The following is a 19,660-nucleotide window of genomic DNA, read 5'->3' as shown; positions in this document are numbered from 1 at the left end:
TGTGATGTTAGGCTGGAGAATGAGCTTCAAGTAGTTGTAAACCCAAAGTTCTTTAAAATTTAATCACAGTCTTGAACGTTTGACTTTTTATACAGAGAAAATGTCCATGCTGAGAATGCTGAAGCAAATTAGTTAGGAGAGGAGCCTGTTCCCAATGAAGCTGCTGGTTCCCCAGCACCATGACAAGGGGGGGGTCACGGCAGCTCCTCTGTCCCCAGCCTTGGGCACTCATCTGTTAGGAAGACTGAGATCCACACAACAGAGATTTTGGGCAGGAATAGCTCAGTTCTAAATGATTTTCTCAGATCTGGAAAGAAATCCATACCAGGGGTTCAGGGGAAGCCCCCAGCAGAGTCAGCGTTGGTTGGGTCCTACATGGGGATCTTCTTGCTGGTTGTTGTCAACTAATTGTCAGCTAATTACTGGCTGCAGGTAGACTTCCAAGTGGTTCAAGCACTTTGCAGCTGTTGTTTGTGCAAGCTGTTTGCAGGTCTGGATTTTCATCCTGACAGTGATGAATTTCAGTCCAGCAGGGCAGAGCCTTTGTCCTTCTCTTCCCTCGCTGAATCTTCCTGGGTGCATTCTGATGGAACAGCCACGTAACTTCTGGCTTCCTCTGGAGAAGGGATTCAGGAGTGGATAGACCTTGATTGGATCAAGAATTACAGCTCAGGTCCTGGAACCACAAACACTGCAGGGGATATTTTATGAGTTCTTGCAGTGCATTTGTTTGGGGTGTTGAGATTTTTTTTTGATACCTTCATGTTTATTTGGATGTATTTTACTCTGTGATCCAAAGCCTTAATTTCCTAAGTTTTGAAGTTATAAGTTACTATAACTTATTTGGAAGGGTTCTTTTGATGAATTTCCTCATCTACATTGCATTTATATTTTTTCATGGAGCTCAGTGAATTCTATACAACTGAACATATGAATAATGCATAATATCCGCAGTGAGGGCAGTCAGGTGATGTTCCTAGTGATTTGATGAAGTGTAAAATCATGCACACTCATGCACTCACATCCACACACATCCTTTTAGAAGCACTTTTCTGGAGTTTTGGGGTAGTTTGAGCAACAGGGTTGGGATTCCTCTCATCTCTCTCCAGTTGGGAAGCCATCCGCTCTCACTTTGCAGGCAGTAGAGAGAAAAAAAAAATGTTCCAGGGCATGATTCATCTCCACTTGAGATGTGTATCTTACAACAAAGTGAATCAACTCTAGGACTTCCTCCATAAAAGAAGGTGTGGAGGTATTTACTTTGTAGAAATCCAAAGCTGGGTGAGATAAATTCCAGCCAGGAAGCATGCTGCAGAAGACAGACATTAATATATTTTTATTAGCAATAGCTTAGAGTCCTGTGCTGCCAAGAATAGCAGATTGGGAAAAGGTGTGCAAGGTTAAAAGCCCCAGCCCCCTTTTTCTCTGTATTTTAAAGGCTTCCTTTGTGCTAGGCAGCAGCACATGGAGATGCCAAATAAAGAGGTAAAGGCTGCTGGCTGGGAGCCTTGAAGTCCTCGATGTTCAAGCTGCTGAGTAGCCACAACATTTGGGACAAGTGCTGGCAAGTGAGCAGTGAGAGCTCCTGTCAGACCCCCACGTCCCTGCCCCTTACCTGTGTTTGAAGATTTGTCTGAATTTTAACTCTACACAAAATATTTCAGAGCCACGGTCACTGTGCTGTGAGGTCCCTTAGGTGAAAGACAAGAGCACAGAAATTAGTTTTGCAGCAGTTCTGGTATTAGTATTATTATTTAATGGATGCATATTTCTCCACTTCAAGAGCAAATGCTGTGAATTGGAGAAGCTGTGCTGTGTGCATTTGCTCAGACACCAAAGAACAGAAATCCCTGTTCTACAAATGCAGAAAAATCAACTCTTAACTATAAGGTTGTGTTTCTTGCCCGAATGATGGTTTAGTTTTGGGTTTTTTTCCTTTTTTGGGTGCTGTCCTGGGCTGCTCCCATGAGCTGCCATCAAAAGATGTTGTCTGTTAGTGCCCAAATGCACACCACACACAGCCCCCCCAAGTCCTTTTGCATTTAGCCACAGATGCAGAACTTATGTTTAATTCTTAAAGTTTGTTCAAAAAAGTCCATCCTCCACTAATAAAACTATTCTGATTTCCTATTGCTAATTCAGACTTGAAAGAGAGAATCTGAGCTGATGAAATGTTGCGAGTTTCTTGTGGCAGAGATGAGGTAATGGCCCTGCTGCAAAGAGAAGCAGAAGCTTCTCATAGGAAAATCCTCAGAGGAAATCATCTTTCCAAGAACACTCACAGGTGTGTTAGCACCTGGTATCACAGCCCCCTGGGATTTGGGGAGTTTCAGCCCAAATACAGGCTGCTGCTGCTCTGCTGCTCCTGCCTTAAGAGTTGCTGATTGCTGCTCAGTAGACTGGATGTGGAAGAAGTGGATGAGTTGTTTGCTTGTCCTGAGATCCAAGGAGGGGAGGGAGGTTTGGGGAATGCTTGAGGGGTTTCCCTCTGGAAGAAAAGAGCTGTCACTGTCCATCCCCATCCAGGCTTTGTACTCATCCATCTCATGATGTATCCCCCCTTTACGACTGAACTTCAAGATTTATCTGGTTTTTCTCTAGTGAGGGTGTATTATTCTATGTTTCTTGTGTCATTTGTTATTTTACTTGTTCTGGGTAAGTCAATGGCCATGTCCAGCACCAGCTGTCCTACCTAAACACCACCAAGAATCTGGGGCTGAATTCAACCTTGGAATTACTCTATTGAAACAAATGGGCAACGTTATTAGAGAAAGTTTCTCTGTGTACATCCTACTGATCCTGAGAAGAGGATCTCTCCAATGGTCTGGGTGCTCAAGGGAAATTTCTAAAAGCAGTAAGTGGACCTGCCAGTTCATCTCAGAGTCCCTGACCCCACAGGCAGTGTCCTGGCTTTCCCTCTGTGAGGAGACCTGAGCTGAGCAGAGTAACCTGAGAGCAGGCTGTGAGCAAGGGCCAAAGGTCCAAGCCAGGGCACCCTGCCCACAGCCACCACCTCCTCCTCTGCTGCAGGACAGGAATGCTGCCCTGGGGGTGGGAGAAGCAGCCAGCTATTACCTTGCCTGGGGTTTTCCTCTAAAGCCCAAGTGTTGGCAGCACTTGGGGTAATCCTGGCTGTAGTGACACCACTGCAATGACATGCAGCACACTGGCAGTCTGCTGAGACCCACGAAGGCATGGGAGCTCCCAGTGTCTGTGTCTGAGCACCTAGGGCTGGGATGTGGGACTATAAACCATAGAATCACAGAATCCCAGACGAGTTTGTGGTGGAAAGAACCTTAAAGATCATCTAATTCAAACCTCCCTGCCATGGTCAGGAACACCTCCCACCAGCCCAGGGTGCTCCAAGCCTCATCCAACCTTCAACACTGCCAGGGATGGGGCAGCCACAGCTTCTGGAGGCAGCCAGGGGCTCAGCACCCTCACACCAAAGAATTTCTTCCTAATGTCTCCCCTCTGCCAGTTTAAAGCCATCACCTCTTGTCCCATCCCTCCAGGCCCTTGTCCCAGGTCCCTCCCCAGCTTTCCTGGAGCCCCTTCAGGCACTGAAAGGTGCTCTAAGGTCTCCCCATTGCAGCCTTCTCTTCTCCAGGCTGAACACCCCAAACTCTCTCAGCCTGGCTCCAGATCAGAGCTGCTCCAGCCCTTGGATCATCTCCATGACCTCCTCTGGCCTCCAGCAGGAGCAGAGGACAGGGGGGGAGCTGCTGGAGAGAAGGTGGAAGGAAGGTGCATGGGCAGAGGAAGAACACAGGGTTTGTGCCAGGGTTTGTGCCACTGGTAGGGACATCTGGGAGGCAGGCAGCAGCTCAGCCTGGCTGTTTGACTCATTAATTCCTGCCCTGCCAAAATGCTGCAGCCTCTGTCCCTGGGTGCTTTTGGCTGTGGTGGGATTCATGTGCTCCCACCCATTACTCATCCTTGGCTGTGGTTCCTGTTCACAACATATTGTTTGACAAATGTCAATTCTGAAGGAAAATAATTTAAAGTATTTCTTCAAGACGAAGTTTTCAGATTTAACGTTGAGCAGATGCGTTGTCTAAAATTAGCATAATGATTCCTCATGGTTGCTACTTACCAGGACATGTGTCTTTAATGTAAGTATTGGAATAATAATGAAACTTTGCTGTGATTTTTTTGGTAATTGAAGCTTATGCTGCGTGCTTTTGAAATGTTTAATGAGCAGAAGGACCTTTTGGGTTAAGGAACGCTGTTATTCCCAGTTGCAGATGTGGAAAAGTGAGATGCAGAGCTCCTGTGGTGCCTGAGCTCCAGGGCTGAGGGGAGCTGGGGAGAGCTGAGCCCTGGTGAGGGGAACCCAGGCAGCTGGGTGGATGCTGCCTTTCCCTGGGCATCTGCTGATGTGGTGGCTGAAAAGGGATGTGGGCTTCTGGGGTCAGATTGTTGCAAATAACACACCTCAGGGAAGGTGCCTGGTGGGATTTCCAAAAGTGAGGGGAGCTCAGGGCTTGGTGGTGATGCTGACTGAGTCTCAAAGGTCTGAAGATCTCATTTCACTTTTAGGGATTTACAGTTCAGGTTGTAAAAAGCTGTTAAATGTGTCTGAAACATATTTGATTCATAGGTTTCTGCTGCTCCATCTTTCCCAGGGGAAGGATGACATAAACCCTCGTCCTGGTCCCCTCTTCAATTAGTAGCACAAGTGCTCATACTTGGGCACGGGGGCTTTAAAAAAAAAAAGACAAAGCACAGAGCAGCATTTTAGGTCCTCAGACAGTTTCTGTGGATGGGAAGATTTTAACACAGAAGGTGAAGAGACTTGTTGATAGCTGTGTAGCAAATCCGTGGGAGAACTGAGATCAAACTCCCTGATTTCCCACTTCTGAGGAACCTTCTTTCCCATCAGGTTCCTCAAACAGCAGCTCTCATGTATGTGGAAAAGCTGAGAGTCCTGGCTGTGCTTTCAGCTTCTGTTAATGCATTTTAGGGGGGAGTTAGGGACCTACTGGAAGTGTGTGAGCACTGAGGCTCCTCTGGAGCACCCTCCAGCACAGAGCAGGGATGATGGAAAAACTAACAGAGCTAAAAACCAAACAAACAAAAAGCCATGAGAATAGTTCCAGAGAAGCCTTTTCTGGCAGCCAGTAATTTGGAGCTTTTTGGCACACCATGGGCCACGGTGAGGTGAGGAGGGGTGGGTGAGCAGAACCAGGCTGAACACTCAAGGGAGGAAAAGAGCCTGACCTTTGAGGGAGATGTGGTTGTTTGAACCATCCTGTACCTGCAGACCAGACCACCCTTTCCTGACTAAATGCTGATTTCTAACAAGGGATTTCCACAGAATTGCCCACCGTGGCCTGAACTTAACCCCCTGCCCCTGCAGTGGGGAGAGGAGTCTCAGGGGAACCTGCCCCTTCCTTCGTTTTCTCATTTAAGCCAAACCACACTCTTCCACCTAAGCAAAACCACCCCCCAAAAAACACCTTTGTGTTAATTGCCTTGAATGGCCATGTTTGTACTGTTCAGGGGAAAAATACCTCAAGGTTTTTGGGTGTTGGAGCACAGAGATGGATCTCCATAACTGGAAAGAGAGGGTTTGGGTGTTTGGTGTGAGAGGCAGTCAAGGATGCTGGTTAAAAAGAAATTTTAAAAATCTTTAATTTTGTTTTTTTAAAAGGAAAATCTAAAATGTGTCCACATTTGGTACTGTGTGGGCCACTTGAAAAGCAACTCTAGCACCTTGCTGCTCTTTTCATGAATTTCTGGGGCTTTGTCTTCCAAGGAGAGCAAATTTATCATGGCAGAGATGCTGAAGCCTCTCCCAGGCACACAGCTTCCCTCAGCCTTCCAGACTGGAAGGTGGTGTTTTAATTACTGCTTCTCACAGCTTGACGAGCCACCCGTTCATGTCCATGTTTAAAAAAAAAAAAAAAAAATGAAGGAAGATGGTAGATGTATGCAGAGGAGATGATCTATCTGTCTGGCCTGGTAAAATCCCAACCATCAGGAGTCTGAGGCTTACAAAGTTACTGAGATGTGTAACTGATTTTTGCTCACTGTGGTGTGGTGTAAATGAGACCAGGGTGGTGGCTGCTTAACTTCTAATTAGGGCTCCTTGCACTTCTGTCCATGCTCTGGTGTGCTCTTTTTCATTCCTTACGTGTCTGTCCCAAACACTCGAGGTCCAGTTTGATGAAGAAAGGGAATGCTTTGCCACATCCTATCCCTTCCATCACCACAGTCCCCCTTGCTCCACCTGGGTGGCCTTTAGGTGACAAGCTGCTTTTACTGCTCTTGGCCCATCAGTGAGTTGGTGCAGAGCTCCAGCTGCAGTCTGCTTGCTGTGGCCAGGATGTGCAGCTGGGGCTGTGACCCCACCGAGGGGACAGAGTGGCTTTTTCATCACAGCTCGAGGGGAAAACACACCCAATTCCAGTGTTTATTGAGGGAGGTTTGGCAGGGCAGAGGCCACTCCACGTGCACTGCTTGAGAGTCCTCGTGGGCCCATCAGCCTCTCCCGTGTCTGACTCCATCCGTGCAATTCCTGGAGGACCTTAAGCAACTGCACCTGCTGACACCAAAGTGACTCAGGCTGAGGGAGAAGGGGGGGAGCATGGGAGCAAAATTAAGCAAATAAAACCATGAAGTGTTTTTACATCACGCTCCTAATTCTCATTTCTGCCCGGAGTGAGAGAAGCTGAAATTGGGTGTGAAACTGGGCTATTGAGGCAATAACACGCTCCAAGTTTCTTGGAGCATGTGTTACAGGGGATTTTCTTCTTATTTTTGGCACTAAGAACAGTTCGGGGATGCAGGTGACATGGAGTTTGCTCTGTGGCCAGGCTGATGTTTCAATAACAGGTCTCCAATCCCTAATTTTCCTGAAGAGCAACATGCTGTTTTCTGAGTGAAATAACCACTCTGTTCACCCCAAAAAACACATCCAGCTGCATTTCTTCCCATAACAGAGCCCTCCCATCTTTGTTATTTCATCTTTAAGTTACAACTCTGACTTTTTAAGGTCTGGAGTCAGATAGGAGCAACAGGCTTGGTAATAGTAGGGGTTGAGGGTGCTTTCTTTGTTTTTCTTTTTAAATAGTGATTTTTTTTTAATTTTTTTTTTTTTTTTGTGCTGCACTAGAAAAGGGGAGCTGAGTTCCAGCTTTGCTGGGGTGTAGCTTCTCTCACCACAGAATGTTTTACCGGGTTTCACCCTGGAGTGGCCATTAGTTATCAAGTAATACACTGATGAGCAGAGCAAAGTAAGTAACCTTGGCAAGAGTTCTCGGGTTTTTGCCAGTAAAACCCCTACCTACAGTCGCACTTCTATCAGCTACAGAAGAAACTCGAAACATTTTGCTGAATGTGCGAATCTATTTTAAATGTAAACACAGCCTGGGATACAAGGATATTCTTCCCCCTTCCCCCCTTCCCCCCCCAGCTCAGTCCATGCCAGCTGTCTGCCTGGAACCACGGGGTTCTCCCGCTGTCCTCGGAACCGGGACAAACACCCCTGGAGTCCTTTTCCCATCCCCCGAGGAAGAGGGACACAGGGCTTGCCCGGCCTGTTGGTTTTGCTTTTGACCGAATGAAGGAGCACTTTGTCTCCCCCTTTTTTAGTGCAAGGGCTCGGCCTTTCGGCTTGTTACAGCAGCGATCATTGAGCAAGGAATTAAAAAAAAAAAAAAAAGGAAAAAACCCCACACAACCCCACGGGGTATGACTGGGGGGTTGGTGTTTTGGGGTTTTTTTTGTTGGGTGGGTTGGGTTTTTTGTTTGTTTGGGGTTTTTTTGTTGATTTTTTGTTGTTGTTTGTTGGGGTTTTTTTGTTTGGTTGGTTTTTTGTTTGGTTGGTTGTTTTTTGGTTTGTTTGTTTGTGGTTTTTTTTTGGGGGGGGAGGGGTTGGTTTCTTCCGTGGGTTCGGAGTCCCGGCCCCCCCTCCCGCTCCTGAACCCGGCGGAAAGGGAAGAGCAGGGACAGATGGAGAGGGGACGAGGAGGAGGAGGAGGTCAGAGAGGAAGGCGGCGAGGGAGGGATGGCGAGAGAAAGGAGGCGGTGGGGTGGACGAGCCGCTCTGGCACCGCCGAACCCCACCCCGGGCCAGGTCCCCCCCCTCCATCCTCCCGGCAGCCGGATCCCTGGGTCCGCTCCCCTCCTTCCACCACCCCGGCAGCCAACAAACCGCTGGAGGGGTGGAAAACCTTGTCAGGGCGAGGAGGGGACACCCTCCCCATCTCCGCCCCTCTCCTGTGCTCCAGCCCGGGGGAGTTTTGCTCCCCCCAACCCCCCCGCGGGGGCAGGCGGGAGCGGGCAGCGCCCGGAGCCAGGCGGGGCTGAAGGATTCCCTTGTCTGTGCCGAAAGCCCCAGCAGCTGGTTGACAACAGGAAACAATGTGTAGTGAATGGAAAAAGGGGGTGGTGCTGCCTGAACAACTTCCCTTTACATCACTGCCCAAATAAGGAGCTTTAAACTAACCTTTTTCTATTGCAGCCCGGCAGAAGATCCCCCTGGAGCCCCAGGGTCCCAGCCTCGCTGCGGGCAGAGTCATGGGAGAGCCGCGGCTGCAGCAAGGGGGGCAAGTGCAGGTAAGGGCTGATGGCTCTATTCCACTGCTCTGGGGGAATGTGCTTTAAAAATATCTATATAATATATAGATTTTTTTGTTATTATTTTTTTTTTCTTCCTTGTATCGGCTGCGGTCAGTGTTAAGCCGATGAGGTGTCATGAAAAGCCCCGGTAACAGCCGGGCAGGTCTGGCAGCTGAGGTCACTGCAGTGAGTAACCAGGAGTTACGGGATGCTGAGCTCCTTTCTCCTCTACGCTCCGAGGGGTTGTTGCTCTTGACCCGCCGCCAGCCAGCCCGGTGCCTGCCCTGGCAACTGCAGCTCGGCTCTTAATTGGCGGCCACCTCTAATTAATGCCCTGCCAGCTGCGGGCTTTGCACTGCCTGCAGCCGGGGTAAACTGCCTCTCTGTCTGTCTGGGACGGATTTCCTCCTTATCACTTGTACAGGAAAGCAAGTGGGGAGCTGGAGGGGTTGTTCGTGGACGACACGTGATGGCAGCGAGAAGCTGCGCTGGGAAAATCCCTGCGGGAGCTCCCACAAGCTGACAACCCCAGCCCAGAGTCCCAGATTATCTGCTGGGCTTCTGGAGGCAGGCGAGGGGGTTGAACCTGTTGGCTGCATAGAAGGACACCCTCTACCTAAGGCTGACCCTTTGGGTGTTTTATCCCTTTTAAGGATTTTATTGCTGCTGATTAGCACATCACCAGAAAACGAGACAGCGTTAAAAATGCATTAAGTCTGAGTAAATGAGTGCTAACGATTTAAGCTTCTTAATCCTCCTCGATGGAAATTAATAACGCTTTTGATGCACCCAGAGGTGTGATCAGAAATGCAGAAACGTGCTGAACTGCTCCATGCAAATATATGGAGTGTTATTTTGGAAAAAGGCACTGTGCATTCTTTTATTTCCCACCACCCCCTCCTCATTATTATATATTTTTTTAAGCTAATTGGCCCCAACCATCGTGCAAGCACCCAGCACTTTTACCCAGTTACCCTCTGGCGAGGGGAAATGGCTGGGGCAGCTGACACAGTGATTTATGGTGTGAGCAATACAATCCAAACCCTGCTCTGCTGCTGGAGGGTAACCTGTAGCTTACAGGTGTTTAGTTGCCTTGGTGTTGGGACATTATTAGTGTCAGTGTGCAGAGCCAACATTAACCTTCACAGTCTGGATGTCCTGATAGCCCTGTCAGCTGGACTCCCCCTTCTCTTATTTGGCTTCAGCCATCCTGTGGGGAGCTGTTTATGCTTTTTTGGGGCCATCGGGTTTTTCTCACAGTCTCAGGAACTCTTCATTCTGATTCTTGCAGGAGGAAGTTCACTATGAAATCAGAGAGTGTTTTCTCAGTAAGAGTAGGTGGGATTTATGTGGGGTGGGATGTTGTGGCTCTCACTTGGTTCACAGGTATCAGGAGGCTCCAGAGCCCATTTTGTGAGTCTCGTTGTCCCCATCTCCTTCCTGCCTTCCCCTTCTTAGTGGACAGGTCTAGTTGAAGGGGTCCTGGGAACAGGATTCTTTCCATCCCTGGAGAAGTATCCCTCAGTGGAGGATGCAGAGATACTGGTCTAGGAGATTGGGGGGATTGCTGTGCTGCCCTGACTTGCTTCTGAGAAGAAAAGTCTTCTGTCTCCAAGGCTTGCTGTCAGGCTTCTCAGACTGGGGAAGGATTGACTGCAGTCCTTATTAAGGTACGGGAAAACAAAACCTGTAGAGGTCTTGTGTAAACTGTGTGTAAAAGGGAAAACTTCCAGAAGTTATTAGTTGACTATTTAATGAATGTATTACCACCAAACTGCTTGCAGCAGGTCTGGGCTTTGTGTCCTCTGGGACACATTCAGGACACGTAGAGGTGTGGTGCAGCCCCTGAGAAATTCCCTAGAGGAGCCCTCTCCTCTCCTCTCCTAGGGAAGCTCTGGCAGCAGGAAGGGGAACCTTTCACTGTGACCATTGTCATCCTAATCCACAATGGGCACCATTCATTTCTTCTTGTCAAACAGCATCCAGATCAGAAACGTTTGTATCTCCCACTGCAGCTTCTCCACTGTGCTTTTAGCATCCTAACAAGGGACCCTCACAAGATTTCTTTTCCCCCTACCCCGATGAGTGCCTGCCCAGGTGCAAATGTGGCTCAAAAAGCAGAGCTGGGGCCTCAGACTCTGCTGGTTTGGTTTTCCCATCTGAGCAGAATCCTGTTCTCACAACCCGGGGCGGAGGAGTGAGGAGCCCCGAGGAGGGGGGGCGAGTAAACTCTGAAATGTTTGGAGTTTTCTCTTGAAAAATATACAGCAGCCATCGACAGAATAGCTCAGTGTTCAGCTTGCGTGGTGTGCAGCGTGTGTGAGCGGGATCGGATGTGGGGGACTACTGAGGGGATCCGGTGGGGTGAGTCCCCGGAGAAATGGTTTCGAAAATAATATTTCTGCTGAAGTTAACAACAAAAGCCCTGTTGAGAAACCTTTCCTGAGCTGCGGGGCTAAGGCATCGCTGCCACGGGTGGTTTAGCAGTAATCGGAGAAAGGAGGGAAGTGCATCCCGGCTGGGGAAATCACCTCGGCCACCCCGGTGATTGGGTGACTGCTCATTAATGAGGGGCTCCTGGGAACTCCCTTGCCCTACGTCACTGGCAAAGTCCCAGGGCCACGTCGGGTGGCTCTGTGGCGGTAGGAAAGCTGCCTCTCCTCCGGCTGCCTCCTCTCTCCCCCCATCAGGAGAGGCTGAGAGAGCTGGGGGTGTTGAGGCTGGAGAAGAGGAGGCTCAGGGGAGACCTCATCACTCTCTCCAACTCCCTGAAAGGAGGTTGGAGCCAGGGGGGGTTGGGCTCTTTTCCCAGGCAACTCTCAGCAAGACAAGAGGGCAGGGTCTCAAGTTGTGCCAGGGGAGGTTTAGGTTGGAGATGAGAAAGAATTTCTTTCTGGAGAGGGTGATCAGGCATTGGAATGGGCTGCCCAGGGAAGTAGTGGATTCTCCGTGTCTGGAGATCTTTCCAAAGAGCCTGGATGTGGCACTGAGTGCCATGGGCTGGGAACTGCAGCAGGAGTGGATCAAGGGTTGGACTTGATGATCTCTGAGGTCCCTTCCAACCCAGCCAATTCTATGATTCTATGATCACCCAGGTTCATGCTGACTCTGTGCTCGGAGGAGCTCTGCTGTCACAACTTCTGGCCACGTTTGGCTGCACACTTTGAATGTGAAAAGGGTTTCGGCAGACTCGCCGTTTCGAAGGCGCTTTAAGGCGTTTGGTTTCTTGGCAAGGAGGTTCAAACTTCAAGGGGGGGGGGAGAAGGGAGGGGAAGTCCTCTGAAAAGGAAAGCAATTTATTTAAAATATACATTCAACACCATTGTCTTTGATTTTAAAAAGACTGCTTGTTAGTAGATCTTTATAGCTCTGCTGGGATCTGCAGTCACCGGACCAGTTGGGATGCAGGGAAATATTTATTCTGTTTCCACACTGCCCATTACACTTGCTGAATTCTTCCCACCTTTCACTTGTTAATCCCGACCGATTTCTCACTGGTGCTCCCTCTCCTGGGCTTTGCCGAGACCACCTTGCAAGAGTTGTGATCCTGCTGTGCGTGCCATGACTTGAATTCAAGAAAAATGGTATTTCCTAGACTGGCTCTGCACCCTCAGCTGGGATCTCGATCTCTATAGGTGATGCAGTAATCAGAAGGGAGATTTTTATCCTGCCTGGCTCTAATTACATGCCTGCATAAGGTAAACCTTTTAATGAGCATCAAAAGCTGCATTGTGTGCCAGGGAGGCCTCGTGTTAAAGAGAGTGGGGGTTTATTCAGTCATTCAAAAAACATTTGCTGAAAGTAAATGTGCTATAAATTTTCCTTATCCTTTACATTGCCTCCTTCTCTTTGCAAAGCCCTGAGCCAAGCTGGGCCCCTCCTCCCGAGGTAGCCCAGGCTCTGAGTGGGTTTTGCAGCACTGGTTTTCTGGTTTTTGCCAACTGCCCACATTCTGAGCTTTCTGAGAAGGTGACAAGGGGCTGCCCGTGCAGCAGGCAAGGTGAGGATTTGAGCCACGAGGAGCTGAGTGAGATGAGCAGAGCCACCCCTGAGTGTTTACTGTGTGGAAACCTTCTGGGAAGCCTTTACCCTAAGAGGAACAGTAACTCACCCATTTAAAAACACCTAGATGGTATTTTTGTAACCTTTTTTTCAATTTTTTTTTTATTATTATTTTTATTTTTTCTTCAGTTGTATGGAAATTTTGATTTGGGGGCACTTTTCTTCTGGGAACTGCTCAGCAGCAGGGATAAGAAAGAGGAAAATCGAGTGAGATCAAGTTTTCCTGCCTGCCCAAAATGGAATTGCTGTAAGCAAGAGCTCCTTTTCCTCCTTGTTGTGAATCCTGTGCCCCATCTCCTCACACAGGCAGGAGCCAGCAGGAGGGTCAGCCACTGGTACCTTCTCACAGGGCATCTTCAGCTTTGTGAGGAACCTTATTAAATATTAATAACATAATCTACTGTGTGCAAATGAGGTTTTCAGTCTCAACAGCTCCTCAGTCTCCAAATCCTAAGCTATCTTTTCCACACCACTCATCCACCCTTGTTCCTTCTTTAGACTTTCAAGGGTCGCCTGCTCATTGGAAGTTATTCAGGATTTGCAGCCCTGGGAAGCCTTGGGGTTATTTTGCTCTGCTTCTCCATTTGAATTGCAGATTTCAGGCAGGAAAGCAAGGTGTGTCAGAAATTGGCTAGATCCAGATGAATTCAGACAGAAAGTTTGGGTTTCTTCACTAATGTTGCTCTCAGATGCACTGAGAGCTGGAGGGGTTTGCTAAACCCTCATTTGGTGGTGCAGTTTAGAGGGAAAACCTCAGAATCCAATAAAATTGAGCCTGGCCTTCTTCCCAGCAAACCTGGTTTTCAGTGTAGTAGTTCCCTGATGTCTTTCCTGCCACACAGCTACGTCCAGATTGCAATCCAACTTCTGCATTGTTCAGATGGTTTTTCCTGAGGGGCATCTCACTACAATGTGGAACTCAAAAGTCACAAAATAGACACAATCATTAATTCTACAACCACCCACTGTCACTTTTGATAAGAATTTCCTGTAGCTTTAAGTCTCAGGTGAACATGGACTGGCTGCCTTCATCCTTAGGTGTATGATTATTCTCTTGATAGCCCCATCTATCATCAGTATCATAATGAACCAGGAGCCAGTGGTGACAAAGGGACCCAAGGGGTTTTTTATTGTGAGCTGGTTGCATTCCTAATTCAAGGTAGAGTATGGACTTGGGGTAAAAGGCCAACTCTATGAGTGTTTGTGGGGGGAGCATGTGCTTCCAACAAGTTATAGGTAGTCAGGTAAGTTGTGGGTTGCATGTTTTAGAGATCTGTGTTGCTGCTGGCAGCAATGGTTGGAAGCTGTTGCAGCTGGTGAAGGAGAATGAGTGGTTGTTGTTTGGGTAGTGGGGTACAGGGTTCACAAAACAGGTTGTGAAACTTAGAGAGCTTCTAGGAGCTTACAAGAAGAAAACCATGGGCCCCAGATTTCTGGCTGGTTCCTCCTGCCCCATGCTGCTGGGAGATGCCAAGGAGAAGATGTTGGATAGAAGGGCCCTCCTCAGGCCCTGCTGGTCCTGGTGTGACACTGAGGACCACAGGGGACACAGGGAGTGACCCGGGGCCAAAGCAGTGGGGTTGTCACTAACGGGAATGTGTTTCAGAGTTTTCCATGAGGCATCGCTGACTCTGTAAATAGCTGCCCACGGGTTTCCTGTGTTCAGGTTTTTTTGGGTTTGTTCCTTTCTGAGGAGATTTACCAACATAAATTAAAGCTATAGGAAACCTTAAGATGGGGCTAAAATGAGTCGAGTAGAAATTCAAACCAAAAATGTTTCATAAAGTTTTGGGAAGCTCTGGGATGGCACCTGCCACCTGTGAAGCAAGAGCGGCTGCTGGGCTGGGTTAGCCCAGGGCTCTGGAAGGGGTTGGTAATTTGCAGTTTCCATCCTGTTGTTGTGGGGTGTCAATCTGATAAACCCTCTGGGAGGGACTACAGCCCTCCTTGGGTGGTATGTGTGAATCTGTGATTCTGTGATATCAGCTGCAGAGGAACCAGGTTGAAGGAGATGAGCTGGGTGTGAGGAAGGATGGAGAAGTAGTGCCTGGTGGTTATGGGGATGGATCCTCCTCCCAGGTGAGCACTGAGGGGTGTTTCTGGGGTGGCTCTTCTCAGAAGAGCTGTTTGTTCACAGCAGTTGCTCTTTGTACATGTGAAAACAGCAAAGGGATTTCTTTACTCAAATTTGAGGTCTTCTGGCATCCCATCCGGAGTGCTGGTCTGAACTGGGAGGTTTCTGTCCTGGGGGATGTCAGGGCTGGTAGGGGCAGGACAAAGTGTTCTTGTGTGTATTTGAACCCACTAACAGGTTGTTGGGTCTCTGCATGTTTGAAAGAGATGTGTGTGGGGGGAGTTTTGGTCATGTTTAAAGGTTTTTTGAAGATGTGTAGTGTTTGACTTTGGAACAAAACAGTGCAATGAAAGGTCAGGCTAGAACCAAGTGCAAAAATAGAGCTGTAGATATCTACAGAAGAATGTGAAGCTTTTCTGAGTTGGAAGGGAAGTTGAGCTGGGTGTTTAATTATCTCCCACAAATTTGCTCATAGTGCTCAGGTATTTCCTTCATGACTTTCACAGGCTAAAATTAACAAAATCTGAAGAGAAACCACTCTTCCCCACCGATTCACCATTCTGTTTACGTGAGAAAATTGCCCTGGACACCACAGTGTGACCACTGTAGTCTGCAATAAGTGGACGTTTCTTCTGGAAGTGAGGATCTCTGCTGGAAACTACCCTGCAAGGATTCAAAAGTCTTTCTGGCCAATCTCCTTCTGTGGAAAAATACGTGCCTCAGTTCCCACTTCTGTAAAATGGGGTTAAAAATATTCTCCCTCCCTCCCAGGAGCATTGCCACACTCCCTCCACAGCAGTTTGTAAAACACAGCAGAGTTTTTTCCACCAATGTGAAAAATGCTAAATACAAGTAAAGTGATACTATTTTAAATAATATCCTAAGTGCTTCATGCTCCAGAGAATGACTATGAATAACTAAGAAAACATATTATGGTCAAGATTCATAGTTAGGGCTCACGAGCACTCGAGGTTGGGGAAATGATGGCTTTTCACAGAATCAAGGAATGTTAGGGGTGGGAAAGGACCTCTAGAGATCATCTAGACCAACCCCTCTGCTACAGCAAGATAAATTCATCACTGATAGTCCAGCAGCCACTTTAAAAACTGCCAAAATGGGTAAAATAGATCCAAGAATCACTTAAGATCTTGCTCACACCATAAACCAGAGCCGGCAGCAGCACAGGCTGGATCTTCACATCTGAGAGCATCCTCTGGTAATGACTCACTGGCTAATGAGTTTACTGCCATGGTTTGGATCATTACTGAGGTAATCCTTTTTAATTCAAGGAGCCTTTATTAAAACCTTGCTGCTTTTGCAAAGCCAGCTTTGAATGGCTCCTTTTGCATTCAGAAACAGCAAAGTGAGGAAGGTGAAAGCCATTAGCTGCCAAAGTGAAGATTTTTTTCATAACCCTAAGGCAGCTCTGTGCTGGTTTTCTGCTGGAAGAAAGAAAGAAAGAAAAAAAAAAAAGCCTGCAGTGTTGGTTTTATTATGCATTATGCAGGATTCAGGTCTTTAAAGAAGTTAAGGGAAAGTCCCAGATGAGGTGCTAGTTGCCTTCTAGTCCTGGTCTCCATGGAAGAGTTGCTTTTAGGTTCTGCCTGTAATTCATTGCCGTGGACATGGTCTGCTGCCTCCCTGGTTTGATCTGTCCCCTACCAGTGGGGATTTGCTGCAAAGTTAGAAAATACTTTGCATTTGGATTTGCATTCATCAGAATTTGGAATTATTCAGCAGGTAGGAGATGGGATGGCAAAATGGTAAACCAGCAGCTGAAGTTCTTTGAACTGAACAGGTGTGAAGAAAAAAATTGAAGTGTGTGAACAGGACAGAAATCCTCAGATCCCATTCCTTCTGAGCTGGCAGGAAGTCTTCACTGAGTGTCAGGAATGTGTCTGCCTGTCCTGGGAGTGCATGGGTGAGGCTGTGAAGCACTGGCATTTGGTGCAAAAATTACCTGTTAACTCTCACTAAAGTGCAGTGTGAGCAGCTACATTGTCCCAGTTCCTCCTTAGCTGTAGAAATAAACCTGATTTTTCTTCTGTTGGTGTTTCAAACACTTGGGAGGGTGTAATTATTTCTTATCAAGCAGGTGATCCAACCCAATGCAGAGACTGGGTCCTGTCACTGCTGCTGGTGGGGACCTGAGATGCTGGGTCACATCAGGTCACCAGGGTCAGCATTTGTCTCTGGAGAATGCAACAAGCTTTGCAGTCCATCAGCTGTGGGAAAAGCATCTTCCATTCTGGGCATTCATGTCCACTGTCATTAGCCACTTATTTACAATTAGAATTATCACCATCATGTGCTAGAAATTGCATGTATGGGAAAAACTGGGTGTGTGGTCCCAGCTTGAGAGAGATCACCCATGGAGGCAAAACTCAGGGAGGGGAAGAGAAAAGGTTTCAGTGGCTGGGCAGTGGGGTGGCTTTGCTGGCTTTCATGTGTGCTGGCTATTTTATTTGTGGTGCTTAAGAGTTTTCTTTTTCCTTGGCATTTGTGGAGAGGCTGATACCGGAAAGAGGAAAAGAGGTCTTGTCTCTGCTATACATATTTGATGGTTAGTGATTATGTGCATTTTAATAATTACTTTAATAAGTTACTCCAACTCGCCTCTCACTTTATTTTGGGATCTCTGGAGGCATTCTGTTTGCTTAACACACTGAAAGTCTTTACAGCATTTAGCAAATGATTTAATGCTATTGATTTATATGGCACCCAGTACAAGCTCCATGGCAGCAGCATGCAGACATCGTGGTTCTTACAGGACCACTTCACTCCCTTTGAAACAGAGGCTCCTCTGGTTAACCAGAGAGCAGGGAGTGAGATGGACAGATTCGTACAATTTGATGACCTCAGCAATTAATTATTTATTGAGCTTTTAATTTTGCATCCATCATTCTAGCTCTGTCTCTCCTGACTTCCCAGAGTAGTTGCACAGGGAGGTAAAGCATCCTCAGATACCTTTGGGGAGGAGGTTTGCAGCTTTGTGCAGAGCAGCTCAGCTCTGCCCCTGTTAACCCCAGGGACTCTGGAAAGGTGCTAATATCTACTTTCTCTCTGCATATTTTAGATCTTCTAGAGACCAGTATTTTTAAGCTTCTTTTTGAGCTTCTTTTCCTTGATCCTGTGAGCTGTAGGACAGATGACAGTGTTAATCCCTCCTGGCCCTGGAGCTGGTGTGTGCATAAGCCTCTTTCTCCTCCAGCTGAGGACAGTGAGGGGTTGCCATTGTTTTTCTTAGCAACCCCATATCACCTGCAGCTTGGTCTGAGATCACAGCTCTCCTGCTTCAGTCTTTCTAAATATACAAGCAGCTGAGGAGGTTTGGTCTTGGGTTTTGTTTTTTTTTTTTCCACTTTCCTCCCCTCTTTTTTGGCCTCAGCTGGTAGAAGGACACTGAGGTTTAGGATAATCTGGTGCTATCCAGCATCAGCTCTCATGGATGTGGCTGTTTCCTTCCTTGGTTGTGTTGTTCTACTCACAGATTTGGGATCACTCCATCTGTGATTCAGGAGGAGGTATCTGTTGAGGTACCTGTGGGTTTTTCTTCTCTCTTTGCATCTGGGGGGGGACCTCTGCAAACCTGACCATTGCCAGAGCCTCTGGGATAGGTGGCAGCTTGTATGAGAACCCCAGAGCTGCCAGGTCTCCTACATTCATGCTTATACTTAGCAGTTTTTATAGAACCCACCAGAAAAACACCCAGGACAGGAGCAAGGGGATCTTGTGCCCCAGGTGAAGCCATGCAAGGTCTGGGCAGTGGAGTCTGAGGTTGAGCAGAGCCAGTCCCTTGGCTGCATCCACCAAAGCCTGGTGTCCCTCCATCTCCCTGGCAGCTGCAGGAATTCATCATTTTAGGCAAAAAAAACCAAAAAACCAAGAAATTTAATGAGGAGTCTTCATTAGGTGTCCAGATCTTCCCAGCAGGTCAGGATTGTTCCTAAAAGGTCTGTGATGTGGGAGATGAAACAGCAAATAAAGAGCTTTTGGGAGTAAATATGCTTTTCTCCCAAGCTGGACAAGTAAACTATTGAGTCCAGCTCTTCTGTCCTCTGCTTCTAAAGAAATCCTGTGTAACCCAGGCAGAAAAACATGATCCATGTGCTGGACTTGTCCCACAGCTGACTTCAGGCTGGTTCAGATCAGTGCTGGGAACAGCACCATAGGGCCCCCATGCAGGGAAAAAACCATCAGAGAACCAAACCTCTTACCACACACTTTCTTTTCCCCTCTCAGAGCCCTGGTATTTTATTGATAAACTGGCCTCATTTGCTCCAAAAGATCCACTTAGCCTGTTCTGTTTGGTGCTGGGAAGTGTGCTGATGGGAATCGCCACAATAAAAATTTAATTAAATGCCAGGCAAGAATTTGCAGCAAGTAAATTGTGGTACCTGCAGCATGCTGTTGATATCTGCTCACAGACCCACAGGGCCATTAGTGACTTGGAGAACCAGGAAAAAAAACACAGATCCACTTACCTCCTTTTTTTTTTTTATTATTCTTTCAGTCCATGGCAGAGAGACCTATTATGTTTAATATTTCATAGCAGTGCGTTGTTGCCATCCTTCCTGTGAGTCATTTTCCACCAGAAACCCGTGCTCACCACGTTATTTAACCCCTTTGGAGGGTTTAAAGGTGGATTGTAAATCTTTTTTGCAGAACTGGTCTTTTATATGCTGTGTTTGTGCCACTGCATTGCTGCTCAGTGCCAGGAAGCAAAAGCTGCTTTAATATTCATCCATCTGCACGGTGAGGAGAGGCCAGCAGCACACAGATGTCCCAAAATCATTCAGAGGCCCAGGCTCGGGTCTGAGATCTGACCCAGGCTGCACTCCTCATGCAGGGGCACGTTTTTCTCCTGTGTCTGAATCCTCCAAACCCCAAATAGAGATGATAATAATGAAAATCTGCATCCTGAAGTGGAACGTTTCCAACCTGATAGCGGGAGGA

The 19,660-nt window shown here is 47.6% G+C and overlaps 1 long non-coding RNA gene across 1 annotated transcript in view; it reads left to right on the top strand.

Annotated features, from left to right (window-relative positions):
* Positions 1–7,156: 7,156 nt before the first annotated feature.
* Positions 7,157–19,660, top strand: part of LOC115599579 — a 39,295-nt gene continuing 26,791 nt past the window's right edge. The window contains exons 1-2 of the long non-coding RNA XR_003988510.1: positions 7,157–7,241; positions 8,471–8,565. This is a non-coding gene — a long non-coding RNA (uncharacterized LOC115599579). The remainder of the gene's footprint in view (positions 7,242–8,470; positions 8,566–19,660) is intronic.

The sequence above is a fragment of the Calypte anna genome, chromosome 23, assembly GCF_003957555.1.
Source record: "Calypte anna isolate BGI_N300 chromosome 23, bCalAnn1_v1.p, whole genome shotgun sequence".
NCBI lineage: Eukaryota > Metazoa > Chordata > Aves > Apodiformes > Trochilidae > Calypte > Calypte anna.
Note: the sequence above shows the minus strand (reverse complement) of the source record. Positions and strands in the feature narration are given on the sequence as shown.